This window comes from Haliotis rubra, unplaced genomic scaffold, assembly GCF_003918875.1.
Source record: "Haliotis rubra isolate DU_JTF1 unplaced genomic scaffold, ASM391887v1 Scf217, whole genome shotgun sequence".
Classification (NCBI taxonomy): Eukaryota; Metazoa; Mollusca; class Gastropoda; order Lepetellida; family Haliotidae; genus Haliotis; species Haliotis rubra.
The window spans coordinates 654117-676061 of record NW_025766192.1 but is presented as its reverse complement, the minus strand read 5'-3'; the positions used below and the strand labels follow the sequence as shown (position 1 = coordinate 676061).

Genomic DNA, 21945 nt, shown 5'->3' with positions numbered 1-21945 from the left:
CATTTCGTCAAAGACTTACTAAATATTGTCGAATAGTTCACCCTGCATGCCTTTTGAAAGTGATCAGCGAAGTTTTCCCGTCGACAAATTGTGTTCGTCAAATTTTCTTTCTTTTCAGACTTAGTTAACACGTCATCTTTCTTCAATTGTGCTCTCGGGGCGGTGGGGTAGCCTAATGGTTAAAACGTCCCCTCGTCAAGCTGAAGGTTCGATTCACCATATGTGTAAAGCCCATTTTTGGTGCCCCCAGCTACACCAGCTACCATTAGGCTACCGCCCCTTTTAACATTAGAGCCAAAATAAAGTTTATTTCTATCGAAATCTAAAAGAATGCGTTACGTCGTAAATTAGAAATCTGTGTTCCCTGGTCCTTCCGTAGCGACATCTGACTAACCGTCTTCACTTGATATATTTACCTCGCTTTTCTTTCTGACAACAAAGCACGTGTCCATATTGATATGTATATGTTTAAGGCCATTGTGCTGAAACCCCTGAAGATCCGGGTTAGAATAGGTCTTCAGTAACCCATGCTTGTCGCAAGAGGCGACTAACGGGATCGGGTGGTCAGGCTCGCTGACTTGGTTGACACATGTCATTGCATCCCAATTGTGTAGATTGATGCTCATGCTGTTGATCACTGGATTGTCTGGCCCAGACTCGATTATTTACAGACTGCCGCCATATAGCTGGAACATTGCTGAGTGCGGCGTTAAACTAAACTCACTCACTCCTTTTTGCGTGTTTATATACGTGTTTGTGAGTGAGTATGATTTTACGCCGCTTTTAGCAGTATTCCAGCAATATCACGATGGGGCACACCAGAAATGGGCTTCACACATTGTACCCCTGTGGGGAATCGAATCCGGGTCTTTGGCATGACGAGCGGACAGCTTTTACCATCAGACTACCCCACCGCCCCAATATGTGTTTGTTAATGCATGGGTGCGCTTGTGTTTGTTTCCGCGTGTGTTTGTATGTATGTTTGTGAGTGTGTGTCTGTGTGCTTATGCCCGCGTGTTGATGCATATTGCGTTTGATTGTGTGTGTGTTTTACGAGCGCGCGCGCACGCCCATGTGTGTTTGTATAGGTTAATCACCCTTACAAGGTAGTTATTTAAATAAACTCTGCGAGGACTTTAACCCGAGCAGAGTTTATCTAAATAACTTCCGTAGTGAGGGTGATTAAACGGCTTACACCACGAGGGCATACTTATTTAATACGCGTGTAATGTATTAGGCGTGATGAAGATTATCAAAAAGAGTACAATTGTATTGTTTTTAAATAGAAATAATTGCCCTTGGTCATTTATCCAGTTATGCTAATAAAACACTTCCAAGAACAATGGACTTAACTTCCCCTAGTGGTTTAAGTATGCGTATACTTGTCCGTTGTGCGTTGTATTGCACTTGTCCGTAAAACCCGGCAAAATGCCGGTCTTAAGCAGTGTTTAAAACTCCCAAAATTCCAAGCCAGACAGCCGGACTGGTAACTTAAAAAAATTACCAGTCCGGATACATAGTTGCCTGTCCGGTTTTCAACAATTAAAAACTGTGTCTGTTATGTCCAACTCGCGCAAGCTCCATTCACTGTTTGTAGGCATGGCAATGAACTACATAGCACTAACAGACAATGCACCGAGTTTAGGTAAACTGAAAGTACATGCTTGTGATTGGTTATCGTAACATGAACTGCCCAATCGTAAGTAGATTAACCCAAATATCATAAACCCTTAACGCCTCAAACTGATGACAAGAGAACCTGTCTGATATTGTGTAATATTCACTCTAAGGGAAAAAAATATCTACCAGACCACCGGACAGGCTACTTTTGAAATTTGACCGTCCGAGATGAAAATAAACCGTTCCGGACGGTCGGTCAGGCGGGAATTTTAAACGCCGTCTTAAGTCCTAGCCGTTGAGATACCATGCCACAGCTTAAAATAGACAACTCTAAACCCACCCGCATCACTGCAAAGACAAGGAAACAAAAAAAAAGACATTAATAAAGCCCCCCCCCCCAAAAAAAAAAACAAAACAAACTTAACTAAACTTCTTTATTATGAGGAACACAATCTTTCTGAGTATATATACTTACTCTTCCAACAGGTGTAGGGAGTAAGGATATACTCCGAAACGTTGTGTTCCTCATAATATAGAAGTTGACATCTATAAAAACTCTCTACCTTATGTGTAAATGCCAGTCAAAGGCCCCAACAACAAAAATTACAACAACAAAAACACAAAGAAAACCCACACAGAACGCTGCTTTTCGATACAACGTCAGCTGTGAAGTAAATCAGGTTGCAGATCGCAGAGAATACTTCACGTTACGTGAAAATGTAATAAATATTTCAAGGCAACATAACTTTAACTATAAACCAGAATTTCAATCAACGACCCAATAGATGTTTCCCCTTTACAGATTTCTCTGTTGGAATTGTCACATGGTCCTGGGTTATGACTCTCGCTCGGACAGTACCAGACTCATCACGGAGCTGTTCCGTCCACCGATCTCTCCTTCCACGCTAAACGGACATATAGCGATGCAACGCATTCGCGTTACTTCCTTCCAGGAGACGTAAACCAGCCAATCACACGTGAAGTGAAATTGGGGGTAACGTCGTGCTTGAGAATATTTCGCTCATATGACGACGTGGATGAGTGTGTATGTGTATGTGCGGCTGCTTGTACTAGCCCAGACTGAAGCTGGTTTTATAGTGCTAGCCCACTGAGATACCATGCCACAGTGAAGCATGATTACCCCACTCAGACACATTATACTGACTCCGAGCCGACCAGTCCTTGTTGTACCCATTAATGCCGAGCGCCAGGCAGGGACCAACAAGTACCATATTTTAACGTCTTTTGGTAGGACGCGGTCGGGGATCGAACCCGCGACCTTCCGCTCTCCGGGCGGACACTCTAACCACTACACCACGGAGGCGGTCAGTGTGTGTATAGTCTGTTTGCAGTGAAAGCGCACCGATGAATTTCACTGTAATAAAAAAAGTAACAAGAATAAAGTGAAATTAAGATTACGAATCCATATTTTAACGACTTTTGGTATGACGCGGTCGGGGATCGAACCTGCGACCTTCCCCTCTCCGGGCGGACGCTCTCACCACTACACCACGGAGACAGTCCCAATAACAAGTGAAGATCGTTATTAATATCACGCACGTTGTCTTTTTTCTGTATGAATAATATTGTTATCTCATCGAATGATCCGGCAAAGTTATATTTCTAACACAGCCACGACTGAACATGCCAATATTGTCGGGTCACACACGACGACTTATTCGACAAAGGGGAGATAACTGGGGTTTATGCATTTTGTCTCCTCTGTTATCGTCACGACATCAGTTTCATGGAGGCGGAGAGGAAGAGTTCCGATATAAAAGGCCAGTTTGCCACAGCGAGCTGTCAGTTGTACTTGCTCAAACACATATATTGCACCATCTCTAAATAAACTAGCGGAAATTGTGGAGACGTTTTTGATGGTGGCCAAAAATATCATGCGCAGTGAATGGTTATTCCACGGTGATGTATTTGATACTGGAAATATGGTTCTGTTTTGGACATTGAGTTCACAGGTTTAGAGCGAGTGTTAAATCCAACTATAAAGTGCATTTTTCATATGCCAGATATTAATACAATTTCTGTCTGCCGCTTGTATTTTCTTACCTAAGTAAACCCGTGAAGATCCGGGTCTTCAGCAACCCGAGCTTGTCGTACGAGGCGACGGGGGGTCATCCTCGCTATCTTGGTTGACACATGTCATCGTATCTCAACTGCGTAGACACATGCTCATGCTGTTGATCACTGGTTTGTCTGGTCAAGACTCGATTATGTACAGACAGCCGCCATATAACTGGAATATTGCTAAGGGCGGTGTAAAATTAACAAACTTACTGAAGTATACTGTATATGTAATTATGTTTCCTTCGTCGATCGTAACTAAATAAAGCACTAGCAGTCATGCTAATTAGTGAGTGGTTCACTTGGGTTCAACTCCGAACTGAACAGCATGCCTGTTTACATCACGACATGTGGGGTTTAATGTTACATGTGGCACATAAGACAAAGGTAATGCAGATCTCAGACGTTTATCGCCTTAGTTAAACAGATAATAATATCATCGGAGCTTACATGGGATTCGAACCCATGAAAAGACATCTAGCAGTACTTGCGGGTATCCCTATTATCATTGTACACACTACGTCCTTGGGCACAGGGGACCAAGTCGTGTAAGTCGCTATTCAGAGTTGCGTCCCTTGGGCACACCAGGAACCTATGATTATGGACTCGAAACCCGACTCGCACAGATTATGTTTTTATTTTTTTCAGTACCATATCTATCTGTGCTCGTTGCTTTCACCAAAGTGGTGAACGTCTGAGATCTGCATCACTTCGGGTTTACCTCACACACCAAACAGACACACCGTTATCTAACTGGAGTATTTTTTAACTCACTCACTCACCTGACGGCAGACTTCAGATCAAAGCGGGGCGATGGGGTAGCCTAGTGGTTAAAGCTTTAGCCCGTCACGTTGAAGACACGGGTTTCATTACGCATATAGTTACATTGTGTGAAACTCATTTCTGGTGTGACCCGCCGTCATAATGCTAAAACGGCGTAAAACTAAACTGACTGACTGACTGACTGACTCAATGACTGATTGACTCAATGACTCATTCACTGACTCACTGACTCACTCAGATCAAATTGAAAACTAAATTTCTGTTAGGCAAAGAAGAGCCTGCCTGCAATACTGGTCGCCACACAAGTCGGTATTTGACGTACGTTTTACAGTGAATAGATACATCTCCGGTATATATCTCCCCAAGGTATCATTTAAGTATCAACATAGATCGTGGCGGTCAAGAATGCTTTATTTCTTGTCTGAGTAACGAATCTCTGCAAACGGAATCTGACTTTTCAGATGACTGTTCCGCGTGCAGGGGTGTGAGAACGATCTGGACATAAAGAAAATTACTTTCACATAGTTACTCAATGTCATGTTTTACAGCAAAACTATCCATTTCTCAGTGATAGTGTGTCGTAGCAGTCCATCGGTGCTCTCCAGAGCGTAATAGCTCATTATGAAAGTCAAGGGTAAGCCGCTCTGGTACAGTCGGAGTTACTTCCTTGCCGCCTGCCTAGTCACATTACATTGTCATGTACAAAATGTAGACGGATGTCACACACAGAAACAATGCAAGTTTTCTATAAATCAGACAGACAAACCGACTAGATAGGCTAGGTGGACAGACAGACAGACCGACTAGATAGGCTAGGTGGACAGACATACGTCAGTACAAAACATGCACTGAAATTGAGTGATAACATCAGATGTTCGCACAGATATCTCTGCCGACATCGTGGAACTGTTTCGTAATGTCTATGTCCAATGTTGCCTGCATTTGTAAAAAGCCTCAGGTATTCCAAAGCATGTTGCCAGAAAAACGATAGAATAAGCCCCTTGACAAGAGTCACCAGCACGAATTGTATATCCATTAGTATTTGATTTAAATTCACCCATATTATGTTAACACTTCTTGACAATCATATACTGCACAATTCGTAAATAGTTTACCAAAGTGTTACGGTTAATAATTTGCCGCGACAAAAGGTATAAAAATCCCCTTTGAACCAGCAAAATAGAACACTGACAAGTCTTAAATATTTAATAATATATTGAGCAAACAATGAGCAAGCTACAATGATTGGAAATAGAGATTTCTAGTACAATGCAATGGAGTCACAAATCTAAAATATTGGGTCACAAATATAAGATATTAACTAAACAGAGTCTTGACATTTACAGTGAGACTCAGAGAAGATATACCGATTGAAGGTTGTTTACAATGACAACAGTTGAATATTGACGAGCACGGACAGATTTGAAATGTAGGTCAGCTTGACGATGGCAGACAGATGTGTATAAATCCAGTCATGTGAAAACTCCCGTTGCACAACGCAACAACGCACAGTTCTCGAGCATTCTAGCAAAGCTTGGTTCCATCATTATTCTCTCAGAACGTTATTAGATTTTCTCGAACATGCGACCGGAAGTCAAAATAAAGCCAGCCAAGGGAGGCAACTCTGAAGTGCTTTAAAATAGGCGTACCGCTAAAAATACTATTGATGCGAGATGTGAGCCAAACCCAACAGTCAAAACTTTAAACATTGTGACCCATAATAATTATCACTTAATCAATGTGATATTACAAATTACAAAAAACCCAACATACTCTCATAACAAAAGGTAAAGACGGCAAAATATGTTCTATTTTCCCAATATGTAGAGGATGGCTCTAGAAAATGTCTCATGGTGCTTCAGCCGTGGTCTCGCTATAAGGATGGTAATGAGAATGGCCTTTAGTAGTACACCTGGCCTTTAGTAATACATCTCGCCTTTAGTAGTACACCTGGCCTTTAGTAATACACCTGGCCTTTAGTAACACGTCTGGCCTTTAGTAGTACACCTGGCCTTTAGTAATACACCTGGCCTTTAGTAATACACCTGGCCTTTAGAAGTACACCTGGCCTTTAGTAATACACCTGACCTTTAGTAATACATCTCGCCTTTAGTAGTACACCTGGACTTTAGTAATACACCTGGCCTTTAGTAGTACACCTGGCCTTTAGTAATACACCTGGCCTTTAGTAATACATCTCGCCTTTAGTAGTACACCTGGCCTTTAGTTATACATCTAGCCTTTAGTAGTACACCTGGCCTTTAGTAATACTCCTGGCCTTTAGTAATACATTTCGCCTTTAGTAGTACACCTGGCCTTTAGTAATACTCCTGGCCTTTAGTAGTACACCTGGCCTTTAGTAGTACATCTGGCCTTTAGTAATACACCTGGCCTTAGTAATACATCTGGCCTTTAGTAATACACCTGGCCTTTAGTAATACATCTGGCCTTTTGTAGTACACCTGGCCTTTAGTAATACACCTGGCCTTTAGTAGTACACCTGGCCTTTAGTAATACATCTGGCCTTTAGTAATACACCTGGCCTTTAGTAATACATCTGGCCTTTAGTAATACACCTGGCCTTTAGTAATACACCTGGCCTTTAGTAATACACCTGGCCTTTAGTAGGCCCGGAAAAGCTGGTGCCTGAAAGCAGTTGGATGACAATCGTTGCGATTGATGCTTGGGTGTTTCAAAGACGTCGGCCCCATACACACATGTTCAGAATCCAAAGGTTAAAGCCAGAGAGAAACCAGTCTTGATTATTCCCAAACAGGCTAGGATGGGTGTTAACAATGTAAATATGCTGTTACCTCTACTCATCCGATTTTAACGGGGCGGTGGGGTAGCCTAGTGTTTAAAGCGTTCGCTCTTCACGCCGAAGACCCGGGTTCGATTCCCCACATAGGTACAATGTGTGAAACCCCTTTCTGGTGTCCCCCGCCTTCATATTGCTGGAACATTGCTAAAGCGGAGTAAAACTAAACTCACTTACTCGAGTTGTACCTATAGGATTAGACGGTGAGATGGGAGAGCAATGAATCATCCATCTTTGATACTATTAGGTACTTGTGGTCATATATATATACAGACCTCGTTAATACGAACACTTTGGTTTTTTAAAAAAACCGTTCGGATAGTGAAACGTTCGTACTGCTGAAACCACAGTATATGCACCGAGTTACTTCCCCTTGATACAACTACAACTTAAATAAAATTATTTTTGAATGAAAATGCAAGCTTACATTTATAACGTCCAGATAAACCACGAAAGAAGCAAAAACTATGGCGATTTTTCCTTCATATTTTCATTTTTACGTCATCAGAAAATTATTATAAAAAGATTTCTTAAATAATATGTATGGTCGCCTGTTTCCCGATATCTGTGGCTTTCCGCTCGGTAACATGACATAACAACTATATACAATCTCCAAAAGAAGCCATTTTTAGAAGAATTTATTGCGTTAGTTCAACAGCAATTATTTCATGTAATTGCAATGGTAAAAAGGTGAAAACTCACACCTCTATAGACAAAGAGTTCGCCAACACAACAGCAGCTCTTATTGTTGTGTTTCTGTTTACTTGAGTCCACAGGATGGTGTCTAAGTCTGTACTTTGTATGGCCACCATTAGCAGCAATTACTGCTCGGAACCGTCTTGGCACAGACTGGCTATGTCGACGAAGTTGCTCTTGTGGAATTCTTCCCCACTCTTCCTGCAATGCGATAGCCAGTTGTGGAAGTGTCTGATGCGTTTTGATGTTGACGTACACGTGGATCGAGTTCATCCCATTGTTCTATCGGGTTTAGATCTGGTGATCGGGAAGGCCATGGCAAGACATTGACGTTAGAATTGGCAAGGTAGCCGACCGTGACGCGTGCTGTATGTGAAGTAGCGTTGTCATGCTGGAACTACTCGCTCTGTCGGTCCATAATCGTTTGCATGTGACATTCAAGGACTTCGTTGATGAACCGATTTGCTGTCAAATTCCCCTGAACCACCACTAAATCAGATCTTTATGTGCTGGATATTTCAACCAACACCATGACACTGTCTCCACCGAATCTGTTTGTAAGACTTGGGTAATTGCGGTGCTTGCGTAACAATTACGTCTCACGGTAAAAGGGATGGGCAAGTGTGTCTATTGCGCGAAGTGCTCCAGTCAAAGATGACACAACACAAAAAGACAGTAATAATGTGTATTAAAATAAAAGGTCTTGGTTACAGAGTTGCAAATTCCGACTGCACATTCCAGGTGAACCCTAAAAAACAAGCTGGCTTGTTGTCACCTCGACAGTGCAGGCAGAAAGAGCCATTGTACAGATACAATAATGAAAATAAATAATAATCCGACTGATATATAGGATGTGACGACAATACTTATTAGGGGAAACAATATTATTAGAGAATATATAAACACAATATTGGAACAAAAGTATATGTGCATATATGAGCACACAACCCCAAAGAGTATTTACATAAATAACTTTAATTATATAACCCAAAAGAATCGTCACACCCCTCATATCAGAGGATTTATATGGGACCCCACCTGAGGTGAGGTGAAAGTCACAATAACTTTAATGGCCAATGGGAAATATAAAAATACATATATATACACAAAGTGGGGCAATATCTATACCCAACACATTTGGAATATATGATGCAGAAAACCGGCTTTAATTGATATACCCAATAGCCACGACGGGACACCTGGCCTGTACGACACATGCGGCTAAAGGAAATGGGGTATGACTGCCTGTTGGATGATCATACTAGTCAATATGAGGCTAGCTCCAACAGAACGTCAATACACCCAGTAGGTACACCACTTGGGGCTACCCAGAATAAACACCTAATTATAGTAAGTAAATTGACAATATGTAATAAACGGATATTACATAATTTATATTACTACAATTTGTAGGCATATTATCGGCCATATAATATAATACATTATATTATTATTGAATAAACTGTGACTTCACTTTCACATCAAGTGGGGAAACATACTAAAATATGATTGATATAGTTGCATGGTACAGGTAGTCAACGCTATGTTAAGATAACCATGAAGCAGACGACGGACCCTAGTTTTGTTTACATCCGGTGCAGCCATTTTGTAATGGAGCCGGACGGGAGCCGGAGAATGCCGAGGAGAGCCGAAGACAGCCCAGGCTGTGTGCTGCTCAGTGGAGAGGTCAGCACTGGTCAGTGAGCATGACCGCCACTAATTGGTTCCAGATGATACCATGATACTCTAACTGAGCACATGGTTTGGAAACCGGGACAGTGATACAGCCACTTTTTAATTTAGATTAAAATGGCAAAAAGAGTTCTGTTGTTAGCAGCAACAAGTTGTAAATAAATGGAATTTTGAATTTAGCAATGAGCTAGAGACAATTTTAACTGGCAGGTCAAATAAGCAAATTAATGCTAAACACACAATGTACCTTACTAAAATGAATTTTTAGATGAAAATATAGTACAATGAGTACATGTCATTTATTCTTGCCATCGAGTGCACGTTTGGACAGTCAGAGATGAGTGACCTTTCGCCAGTTTGGCACAGCAAGAATAATTGATGATAGTGACCCAACACTTGTTTTAATTGTAATTTATCAAATTAAATAATACATTAATTTAAAAGCCGCAGATAATTACTTATCCTGCTAACAACATCACTATGCATAGGAATTTAATACAGAAGACCCAGTTGCCATATGGAAGCAAACTGGGGTTCTTACCTAAAAAACAAGTTGGCTTGTTGTCACCTCGACAGTGCAGGCAGAAAGAGGAGGATTTCAGGCTTGGGGGTCCCACGCTCCCTCTTGCCCCTGTCATGTGACAACATAGCCCCTGGGGATTAGCTAAAAAAACCTGTTGCTATGGAACCCATAGCACCAGTGCCTTGAGCCCCAGAACCCTATCAGATAACTGGTAAAGGGCAGGATATTGGGTTACTTGTGCAAAAGACTAGGACAAAATATCCAGCCTTTACATGTTGACCTGTCGAATGCAATTGGGGGCAAAACGTTCATTTCTCCGAGGGTAAACGCGCTGTCTTCCATCTCACCGGTGAAGAAGAAATCGTGATTCACCACTTAACCAGTCTAAGGTTCCAGTTCCGGACTCTACGACACCACCACAAGCGATTGCGCCGATGGAAGCCTCTCAAAACAGGTTCGAAAAATGACCTTCTTGTCGAATCTCCACTTCACGCAATCGATTCCTGACAGTTTGGTCGGAACTACTTCTCAATCCAGGGATGCGCTGAGCAGTCTCCACGGCTGTGACAAGACGATGACGTTAGTGAGCAGCCCGGATGTAGCAGACCTGGGCCTGGGTGGTAACTCTTGACCGACCGCTTCTCGGGCGATCTTGGGCGGAATTAGTCTGCAGGAAAATAGAATGATCCCAAAGGCGAGATATGTTGCTCTGATGAACGTTGAAATGTCGGGCAACTGCAGACTGTGACTCCCCAGCTTCAAGACGGCCTATATGTTGATGTTTCGATTGGCGGGACTCAGTCGTGGCACTATGATTTCCCTTTTTTCCAGGCAAGAATGAATGACAAACTTAAACACAACGTTTGGCTTTTACAGTGATCGATACCCCATGCTTTTCTGCATATTGCACATGAATTTTGCTTTGCATGTTTACTTGGTGAGGGTTTGACGAATATTTCTGCAAACGCTTCTAAAACTTGGGGAAAAGTTAGAATTGTCGCGTTTTGGCGCTGACGCTGTTTACAATTACACACAGATGACTTTTTGGAAAGAAATCGTATAATTGTATTGTTTTTGCCGCAGACACACGAGTCCAATATTCCCAGTATCGCTTATGCGTTTCTTTTTGTGAAGAGTATATATGATATTAGAGTATTAACTAGATGGAATACAGGTGTAGTTTCATTATCCAATAGGAGATATTCGATCAGTGATTCACAGTCTAGAAAGATGAAAAGAGCGCATGTCTTGGGAAATCTTGAGATTCACCATGTTCTAACTGCATGTCTTATCCGACAGACCGTGAAAAAAAATCGCAGTTTGCTTTTGTCGGAATTGCTGTTTTTGTCGGAATTTTATGTCAGGGTGCTCTGACATGGGTCTTTGCCAGACATACACGGTGTGATGACAATGCATGATCTGTGTCAGTAACAAAACAGACAGTATCTTCAAAATAGCGACGGGTTGTATACGGTGACTAGTTCCAGGTGTTTGTTGCGAGGCGCCAGGCAATTGTCCACAATTTGGTGTTTATTTCCCTCGGGGGATCGTTAGATGAGGTACCCACAGCGTCAGCTGTGAAAGTAGATGCAGTGGTAGGATAACGAGGGTAGTGTGAGGGGTGGCAACGTATAAACGCTGAAGTATCTCACGCGGTGTTTTCATTAAGACTGCTAAGGACGACAGAGCTTGTGCGTTCCTACATACGTCAGATTAATAAAACTATATTAGTTTCACGAGGTATCGCGAATTTGGTACAAATTATATTCATTAATGCTTTAATTCCATGACATTGCAATCATCAAAGATGCAGAGAGTCAAGGCATGCTAAAACGTTTTGCGGACACCTGGTGATGCATTTACTGATCCATATTTATTTTCACTTTATAACCAAAGAAATCTTTGCCCGGGGATAATGAAGATTGTTCTTTTTTCTCTTTTCACTGCCGTTTTATATTTGAGCAGCCTATAATAATAATATTATGAACTCAGAAATATTATCAGAAACACATGACCCTGTTATAACTAACAAATGATAGCACTCTTTCAAGGGGAAGAATAACAGTAAATACAGTAATTAGGGTAATAAATGTTACAGAGTTTAAAGAAAAAGTGAAAATGCATTTTGAAACAGTTCTGAAAGAAATATTTGAATCTGAGGAACCACATAATATATTCCTTATTCAAACTGTGTTTGGGGTTGTGGGATAGCCTCGTGGTTAAAGCGTTCGCTCGTCACGCCGAAGATCCGGGTTCGATTCCCCACATGGGCATAATGTGTGAAGGCCATTTCTGGTGTTCCCCGCCGTGACATTGCTGGAATATTGCTAAAAAGCGGCGTAGCACTCACTCACAGTAACAGTAATTGTGCAAGCTCCATGTCTTATTGTCCTTGGTATTTAAAAAACCCCAACATTTATAAACAATAATATATTTATAATCTGTTATAGAAAATATAATAGTGTTTCATCCATGCACACTGTATGTATGGCGAGACTGAAATATAATAATATACTTTCCAAAAAAAGAAACGCATATAGTAATTTCAACTGTATTTTTATGTTTATTTTGAAACATCTTGTAGGCTTTATGAGTCAATGAAATATAGCGAAATTGCACACTGGGAATGCAGACATATCCGTCTTTGGCACCAACTCGAGGAAAGTCAGTTTGAGTGTCACATGGAGACGTGTGGTGGCGCTGAAGTCAATACCTCGTGTGATCACCGTGGGCATCCAGAACAGCACGGCATCGCCTCGGAATCGAACGCATCAGTCTCAGAACCTCGTGTTTCCCAATCGCAGCCCACTCTGCCTGAAGTGCCTGTGCGAGTTGCTGAAGTGTCTGGGCCTGAGGGTTACGGCGTCGCACCCGTCTGTCCAGGGCATCCCACAGATGTTCGATCGGGTTTAGGTCCGGTGATCTTGAGGGCCAGGGGAGCACATTGATGTTGTGGTTCTGGAGGAAGTTTCTAGTGTGACGTGCATGTGTGTGTATGTGTATATGCGGCTGCGTGTACTAGCCCAGACTTAAGCTGGTTTTATAGTGCTTGCCCACTGAGATACCATGCCACAGTGAAGCATGAATACCCCACTCAGACACATTATACTGACTCCGAGCCGACCGGTCCTTGTTGTACCCATTAATGCCGAGCGTCAGGCAGGGACCAACAAGTACCATATTTTACCGTCTTTTGGTATGACGCGGTCGGGGATCGAACCCGCGACCTTCCGCTCTCCGGGCGGACGCTCTAACCACTACACTACGGAGGCGGTCATATATAAAGGGAAATATGAAACAAACCAAACCATATGGTAATTATCATAAAATTATGGTAGTCTTAGAAACTTATGATAATAATGTCACAATATTTTGTTCATATGACGATAAGGTAATGATCATATTACTTAATATATATCTAATGATCATGTCATCCCCGTCTTGACAGAACTGAAGGACCCTGACCCTGTCTGAATGTGGTGAGTAGATTAAAATCACGCAAGCAATCTTACCTGCTTTCTGCGCCATTACCTTATACCGTAAAGATCCGCGTTCGTATCGGTCTTCGACAACCCATGGATATCACCCAACGCCCCATGCAGATCCGATAAGAATTTGTTTTCAGTAACTCGTGCTTGTCGTAAGAGGCGACTAACTGGATCGGGGTCAGGTTATGTCAGAAGCTGGATTTCCAGACTCGATTATTAACTGAACGCCGTCGTAGAGCAAGGCTATTGCTGCGAAAGGCGTTAAACATCAAACAAAACACAGCGACACACCATCAAATATTGTCTGAGCTTGTTTATTATTCCGTTTTCTTGTCTATACCCACGGCTGAATTACTGATGGTGTATAGCTATGTTACCTCCAGACGGCTTGGTAATTAGTCTAGATACACTCGGAATCTTTTTCGATTGCAGACGGGAATTACAACCATCAAATCTGAAACTAGGTGAACCCTAGGTGAATCTATTACGTCATTCGTTATCGTAAAGAGTAACTCATCCTCTTTCTCCAACAGGGGGGCGTTGGTATTCTGTGGATGTAAGTATGCACATAAATACGCCACTCTGACGCACGGCAGCGGAGCGGAGCCCCATCGTAATGGTCACCGATATAGAACACAAGATTGTCCTTAAAATACTCTTCTGTCTTTTGAGGTTGACATTTGTGCATGCCTGGAAGGTCCAACCGAACACAATTCCCCAGCAGCCTGCGAGACAAACCAGCGAAACCTGTCCCTTTCTCGCATCAGGTTTGAACCCAGACAGTAGCCCAAAGCTATCCGACGCACCGGGATGCCCATCTACAGCATAGGTGAAAAGACTCTGGCCGGGTAATTGCCTCTGGTGCTCTAGAGAAGCAATAGAAAATTCAATTCAACCCTAATTAGTCTTGTATCCCGGGGCTCACTGTGTTGTGACTCGGAGACCATCCGTGTGTGTCTCTCCATCGCACGTCAGTGCGCTGTTAGGTGGCGCCACCTGCTGGCATTACTCCCGTAGCGTTGCGCTCAACATCATGGCGTGAAAATCTCAAAAAACAATTCAACGGATTTCGACATACTCCGGTAACAAATTCCCGTTTTCACTTATGGCTTCAATTTCTTGCCCTTATCGCTTTGACATTAACGTTCTCAAGTAACATATATTAAGTGTATTCTTGACGTCAATGCCTACAATAAATTACCGTTATAAAATAACAAACGATTTCACTGACTTTATGTACCGAACTTTGATAAACACCTCATAACAAGAGTCATCTGTATCTATGATATGTATTAATTATCTTCTCGTTTAAAAGATTACAGACGTGTTTAACCCACCTGAATAACACACTTCCGTACTAATATAACACATCACTTAACTATTACCTAACTATCATCTACAACTCATATCTACCGCTTTGATGACAAACAGCGTACGTTTTTCACAACAACATTTGGCGGAAATCACATTCGTTTCGCTGCAAGGCACATACTTGTAACTCAGTACAAGGTTGAGCCCGCTCACCGCGTGTAACACTACCGAAGCCTCTGTCGGCCAATCACGCGACGCTAGTCTCGCCAGCCACGAGAACTGCGTTGTCCGCTGCATTGACGTGCTGGGCTGTTGGGAGGTAAGATCGATACTCGCTTCTCAAAGTGGATCATGTACATGGATGGCCTTTTGTTTTTGGGATGATCTGGTAGGTAGAACTATATATACCAATTTTGTTTGTTTTTCTACTTTTTGAACGGGCGCTTAAAGTAATTCATTTGGGAACGCTACACGTCCAGGACTTTCGCCAGGCATTCCTTTCATCAAATCCTGACATGTCAGCGGTGTTTATTACCTACCTTAAAGCTTTAATACATTCATTCTTTCAATCCTGTGCTGGTATTTGAGGTTTTAGTGGTAAGAAAGTCCGAATTGTGTTATTTTTTAATTAGCGCTATGGCAGCACAATGAATTCCAGTTGTCAATTTTGGATAAAACGTAGTTTTGAATTGAACACATACACCATTAACTTCAGAGAATACTCAGTCTCGATTATCCGACGAAAATGTTTCACTTCAGCATTGGAAGCAAACTTGTGATGTAAATTCATTAACAGGTACTCTGAAATCCGTTATGATGATTGCACACATTTGCCGATTTAATATGTTACCATTGTCCTAGACTAAACCATTTCAATAAGTTTCTTTGAAATGGTTTAGTCTATGACAGCATCAAGACATATTAAAAGTTAAACTGAACATGTTCCCGTTAAATATTTCAACGGTCAACATTTTATTAATTGTTATAAACAGCCTGCCAATGATTGTGTACCAGGAAGCTTGTCTTCTGAAATCAGGGGAATGCTGATTCTCGAATACCTTTGAAGCATAGTGGTAGGGGCTAAGGCACGGTTGCCATTATAGGAGATTAGACATTCCGCTTCTATTTCCATTTTAATCAAATTCAACGCATTTTCTTCAAATAGATAGGAGCTCCTGTATTTCTGTATGAGATTAGCGACTGAAGTAGAGAGGACTAGACGTATCCGCGATCTGTTATTGATCTCCCAAGGCCAAGACATGCAATAGCAAAATGTCAAAATAGAAATATTTCGATATTCAAGTCTATTTCCATACCTTTGTTTGTTTACATGTCCTCGAGTTGGGTTGTGTGCAAAGTTCTCCATCACTTCGGATTAATATTTAGAAGTTTACATCAGAAGCAGTTTCACCTGATTTCTTGTTTCGCTTCAACGTTAAGCGTCAACGGAAAGCTTCGCATCAGGCCTTCCGAACGCAAAACGTTTACTGGTCGTCTTCAGTAATGTTCGATGCCGTAGGGCACTGTTGAGTGAGCGTGTGCGTGAGTGAGTGTATGAATGAGAGAATGAATGAGTGTGTGAATGAGTTAGTGAGTGAGGATGACAGCAACAGCTGCTGCAGCGTCGGACTATCATGCAAGACTGTGTAAATGCCTAGAATAAATAAACAAAAAATCTACGTTTTTAGGAAGGAGTTACCGGTGGGGCAAGTTCAGCGTTTCGCGAACACAGGCTGTGATAACTGATTTTAAGTGGTTCAGTCATATAATTGTGAATGCAATGTTTGATCAGCGGAATCTGTCTCGACGGGTAATCGACAGGAATTGATCTTATATGTACCCCGTTTGAAGCTCTCACACCAGGTATGGACTTCACACATTGTAGTCATGGGGATTCGAACTCATGACCGTCATGACCATCGAATGATGTAACCATTTGGCTATCCCACCTCCCTTCACTATGTGTCAAATGTGGAACTGCTTTTTTCACGCGTATTTTAATACGAGTCCACAGCTCCTATTACAGGACAACCTACATGGGTACAATGTGTGAAGCCCATTTCTGGTGTCCCCCGCCGTGATGTTGCTGGAATATGGCTAAAAGCGGCGTAAAACCAAACTCAGTCAGTCAGTCAGTATTACAGGACAATCGTGTGGCGACATTTTGTTATGATATTTGGAGTTGAAATTATGTCACATATTCCACACAATTGGTAAGATTTGTTACAAAGCATTGTCATTGAAATCGGTAACAGGTTTCACCGTGACACGATTTTGCTGGTTATATTATTTTCAGACTATTTTTGTAACATGGTTGCTAGCTTCCTGTAAGCTAAAAAAATGAAATTTATCTGTTCTATACATTATCCGGTTCAAATATCGTTTTTATTGCTCCGATTTGCTTCAAACCCTCCCACACACACTGACATTAATATCAGGTTCCTGTAATTACATCGAATATCGTTTCATTGAACTTGACGTTCGCGTCAAGAAGCATCCGTTTCAGTTTTAAAAGCCACTTTGTGATTGATATTCTTGTTGTCTATGTAAGTGAAACTGGTCAATCGTTTCCTTTTACTGGTAGTAGAGGGATCTTAGTACAGCAAGTTGAAACAATCTACACCACCTACCCGAGGCAGTGCATGGATCTCGAATATGTGTGTGTACTTGCAAACAGACGTTATATCTACACCACCTACCTGAGGCAGTGTATGGATCTTGAATATGTGTGTGTCCTTGCAAACAGTCGTTATATCTACACCACCTACCTGAGGCAGTGTATGGATCTTGAATATGTGTGTGTCCTTGCAAACAGTCGTTATATCTACACCACCTACCTGAGGCAGTGTATGGATGTCGAATATGTGCGTGTACTTGCAAACAGTCTTTATATCTGCACCACCTACCTGAGGCAGTGCATGGATCTCGAATATATGTGTGTACTTGCAAACAGTCGTTATATCTGCACCACCTACCTGAGGCAGTGTATGGATGTCGAATATGTGTATGTACTTGCAAACAGTCGTTATATCTGCACCACCTACCTGAGGCAGTGTATGGATGTCGAATATGTGTGTGTACTTGCAAACAGTCTTTATATCTGCACCACCTACCTGAGGCAGTGCATGGATCTCGAATATGTGTGTGTACTTGCAAACAGTCGTTATATCTGCACCACCTACCTGAGGCAGTGTATAGATTTCGAATATGTGTGTGTCCTTGCAAACACCGCTGTGTCGAACACGCTGTTGTGTCGAAGTTGAACCTTGGCCCAGAGAATTCCTTATTCAGCCATCATTTTGCGTCTGTGCGGATACCTTGAAGACTGAAGGCCCCCTTAATATATAACTGAATGATGTTTAATATTATAGGTTATTCCGTGGTACATTATTGCCGAGCGTGTGTTGTCATAACTAGACTAACATCTAGTCTCTGAAATGAAGATATACTGAGGGAAAAAAATAAGGGATCACATGAAAGCACAAGTGTTCCCATACTCTTTTCCAGGTTTCTTCACAAGCTATGTGATACAACGCTTGTGAAGACACCTCGAAACAAAAATAAGGAACACTTGTACTTTCATGTGATCCCTTATTTGTTTCTCTCAGTTTTTTTTACAGAAAAACGATTCATTAATTATAATGATAAAATATAATGAAAAGGAGCCTAGCATCTTGTTATCTAGACTTGCCACGTATACATTGTCTAGACTTGCATGGGCTTCCTTGGATATTTTTGTTTCAGGGTCTGTATGACATACTGTGACATAACTATTCTATGAGATGGAGTGAGATAGCATTCCCTATTTTAACTTGGAACATATGTTCTCGTGTGTGTATAGCTGAATCCCATGTATTTGTGATTGTTCCACCCACAGGGGTTCGAATCACTGTTTGGACAATAATTTAAAAGAATAAAAATAGAGACTTTTGCACTCGTATATTGTTTTTATGAATTATGATTAACCTATATTTCAAATTTGAACGAGATCGGTGAAGCAATGGATTTTTAAGAAAATTCTATCGCTACACTCATAACATAAAATACATTGTGGTTCCACTGATAGCACGAACACCTGGTATCATTGCTATTTCATAGTGATTCATGAACAGATGCTTTTGATATTGATGTTTTCCAACAATCGACTTTGCTTTCAACCGATATTTTTATGATTATGGAAACGGTGTTATCGCATTTATCTATTGACATACCGACGGTTCATGTAAATACTGCCGGCTGATTCTGCTGTGATCACAACCAGCTGTAATTGATGCGATTTAAGGGACAAAGCGAGGGTTTACTATCAGTGCAAACCATTTGATCCTTCCATTGACTGCTAATTCAATTATCAATTCAATTATCCACTTAGCGCAGTCAATGAGTACCCACATTTCACAGAGAACAGAAAATACAAAAGAAGAATTAAAGTTGACAAAAGCAAATGTCATTTATTTCCCAAATGGTATCGAATATGATTGCCAAAATGTGGTATCAAATGGGCCCTATGGAAAACAAACCCGCTTTAAAACTAAACCGTGCCCATTGTCCGACAGTGTGAGGCCCAGTAGGGGTGTAGAGGGTGTTGTCACGTGTCTGGACTGATAACGTCATCAGTCTGAAAGAGAAGGAACCAGGTTACTACAAAACCGCCTGTTCCCGACATAACCAGGTGTCATTGGTATATCCACAACCTTAGCTTACCGAACGAACTGTTTCAGTGACAAGACATATAACAAGGGTCTGTAAGGGTTGGAAAACTGACAATCTGGAGGAATGTCTTTATTTCCTAACTCACACACACTCACTCACATTCGCTCGCTCTCACTCTCTCACACTCACACTCACTCACACTCGCTCACTCTCTCTCTCTCTCTCACACTCACACTCGTTCACTCTCTCACACTCACTCACATTCGCTCACTCGCTCTCACACTCGCACTCACTCACACTCGCTCACTCTCTCTCACACTCACACTCACTTACACTCGCTCACTCTCTCTCTCTCACACTCACTCACTCACACTCGCTCACTCTCTCACTCACACTCGCTCACTCTCTCTCACACTCACTCACACTCGCTCACTCTCTCTCTCACACTCACTAACACTCGCTCACTCTCTCTCACACTCACTCAAACGTTTGCTCACTCTCTCTCACACTCACTCACATTCGCTCACTCTCTCTCTCACACTCACTCACACTCGCTCACTCTCTCTCACTCACCTCCACTCAGAATCGCTCACTCGCTCTCACACTCACACTCACTCACTCTCTCCCTCACACTCACACTCACTCACACTCGCTCACTCTCTCTCTCACACTCACACTCACTCAGACTCGCTCACTCTCTCTCTCACACTCACTCACTCACACTCGCTCACTCTCTCACTCACTCACACTCACTCACACACTCTCCCTCACACTCTTCACACTCACACTCACTCACACTTCGCTCACTTCTCTCTCACTCACACTCACTCACTCACACTCGCTCACTCTCTCTTCACTCACACTCACACTTCACTCACTTCCTCTCACACTCACTCACATTCGCTTCACTCTCTCTCACACTCTCACTCACACCTCGCTCACTTCTCTCACACTCACACTTCACTCACACCTCACACTCACACTTCTCCTACACTCACTTACACTCGCTCACTCTCTCTCACACTCACTCACATTCGCTTCACTCTCTCACACTCCACACTCACTCACTCTCTCCCTCACACTCACACTCACTCACACTCGCTCACTCTCTCTCTCACACACACTCACTCAGACTCGCCCACTCTCTCTCACACTCACTCACATTCGCTCACTCTCTCCCACACTCACACTCACTCACACTCGCTCACTCTCTCTCTATCACACTTACACTCACGCTCACTCGCACTCTCTCACTCACTGTCTCCATCACACTCAGTCTCACTCTCACCCGCGCTCTCACTCTCTCTCTCACACTCACACGCGCTCTCACCCTCTCTCTCACGCTCTCACACTCTCTCACGCTGACACGCGCTCTCATGTTCTCTCACGCTCATACTCTCTCTCATACTCATACATGCGCACGCGCTCTCACTCTCTCACACCCATACTCTCTCTCACACTCACTCTCTCTTTCTCACGCTCTAACTCTCACCGCGCTCTCACACTCTCTCTCACACTCACACGCTCTCTCATTCTCTCTCACGCTCATACTCTCTCTCATACTCACACACGCGCACGCGCTCTCACTCTCTCACACCCATACTCTCTCTCACACTCACTCTCTCTTTCTCACGCTCTACCTCTCACCCGTACTCTCACTCTCTATCACACTCACACGCGCTCTCACACTCATACTCTCCCTCACACTCACTCTCTCTCTCACGCTCTCTAACTCTCACCCGCGCTCTCACTCTCTTTCTCACACTCTCGCGTGCTCTCACACTCATACTCACCCTCGCTCACACCCAAACTCAAACTCTCTCACGCGCTCTCACAATCTTTCTCACTCTCTCTCTCTCACGCTCAATCTCACTCTCACACTCACACTCACACAGTGAGAATGAGGCAGTTCTTAATCCCCATGACTCCTGACTGGAGAGCTATAGGCGTCTTGTCTCTGCGATAATATAGTTTTTGCGACAACGTTTCAACTGTTCAACGATGTACAGTCCGTTTGTGACAAAATGATACCGATGAATTGCAATCTAACACAAAATCAAATAGACAAAAGAATCAAACCAACGCCGACTGCAATAAAAACAACAGACCAACTCTAGAAAATAATTGCATAATTTTTGTCACAAAAATATAAAAGTTGTTTAAAGAACTGTCATCATTTATTTGTGCGTTTTCCAAGTTTGTTACAAGGGCGCATTGGCAACTAAAGAAACAGCGCGAAAAGCGAGATGCACGTGCATTAGTGACGTCAGAGACATGCGATTACT

At 42.4% G+C, this 21945-nt stretch overlaps 1 long non-coding RNA gene across 1 annotated transcript in view; it reads left to right on the top strand.

Moving 5' to 3' along the window:
• The first annotated feature begins 15304 nt into the window (after positions 1 to 15304).
• Positions 15305 to 21945, top strand: part of LOC124277039 — a 51471-nt gene continuing 44830 nt past the window's right edge. The window contains exon 1 of the long non-coding RNA XR_006898725.1: positions 15305 to 15398. This is a non-coding gene — a long non-coding RNA (uncharacterized LOC124277039). The remainder of the gene's footprint in view (positions 15399 to 21945) is intronic.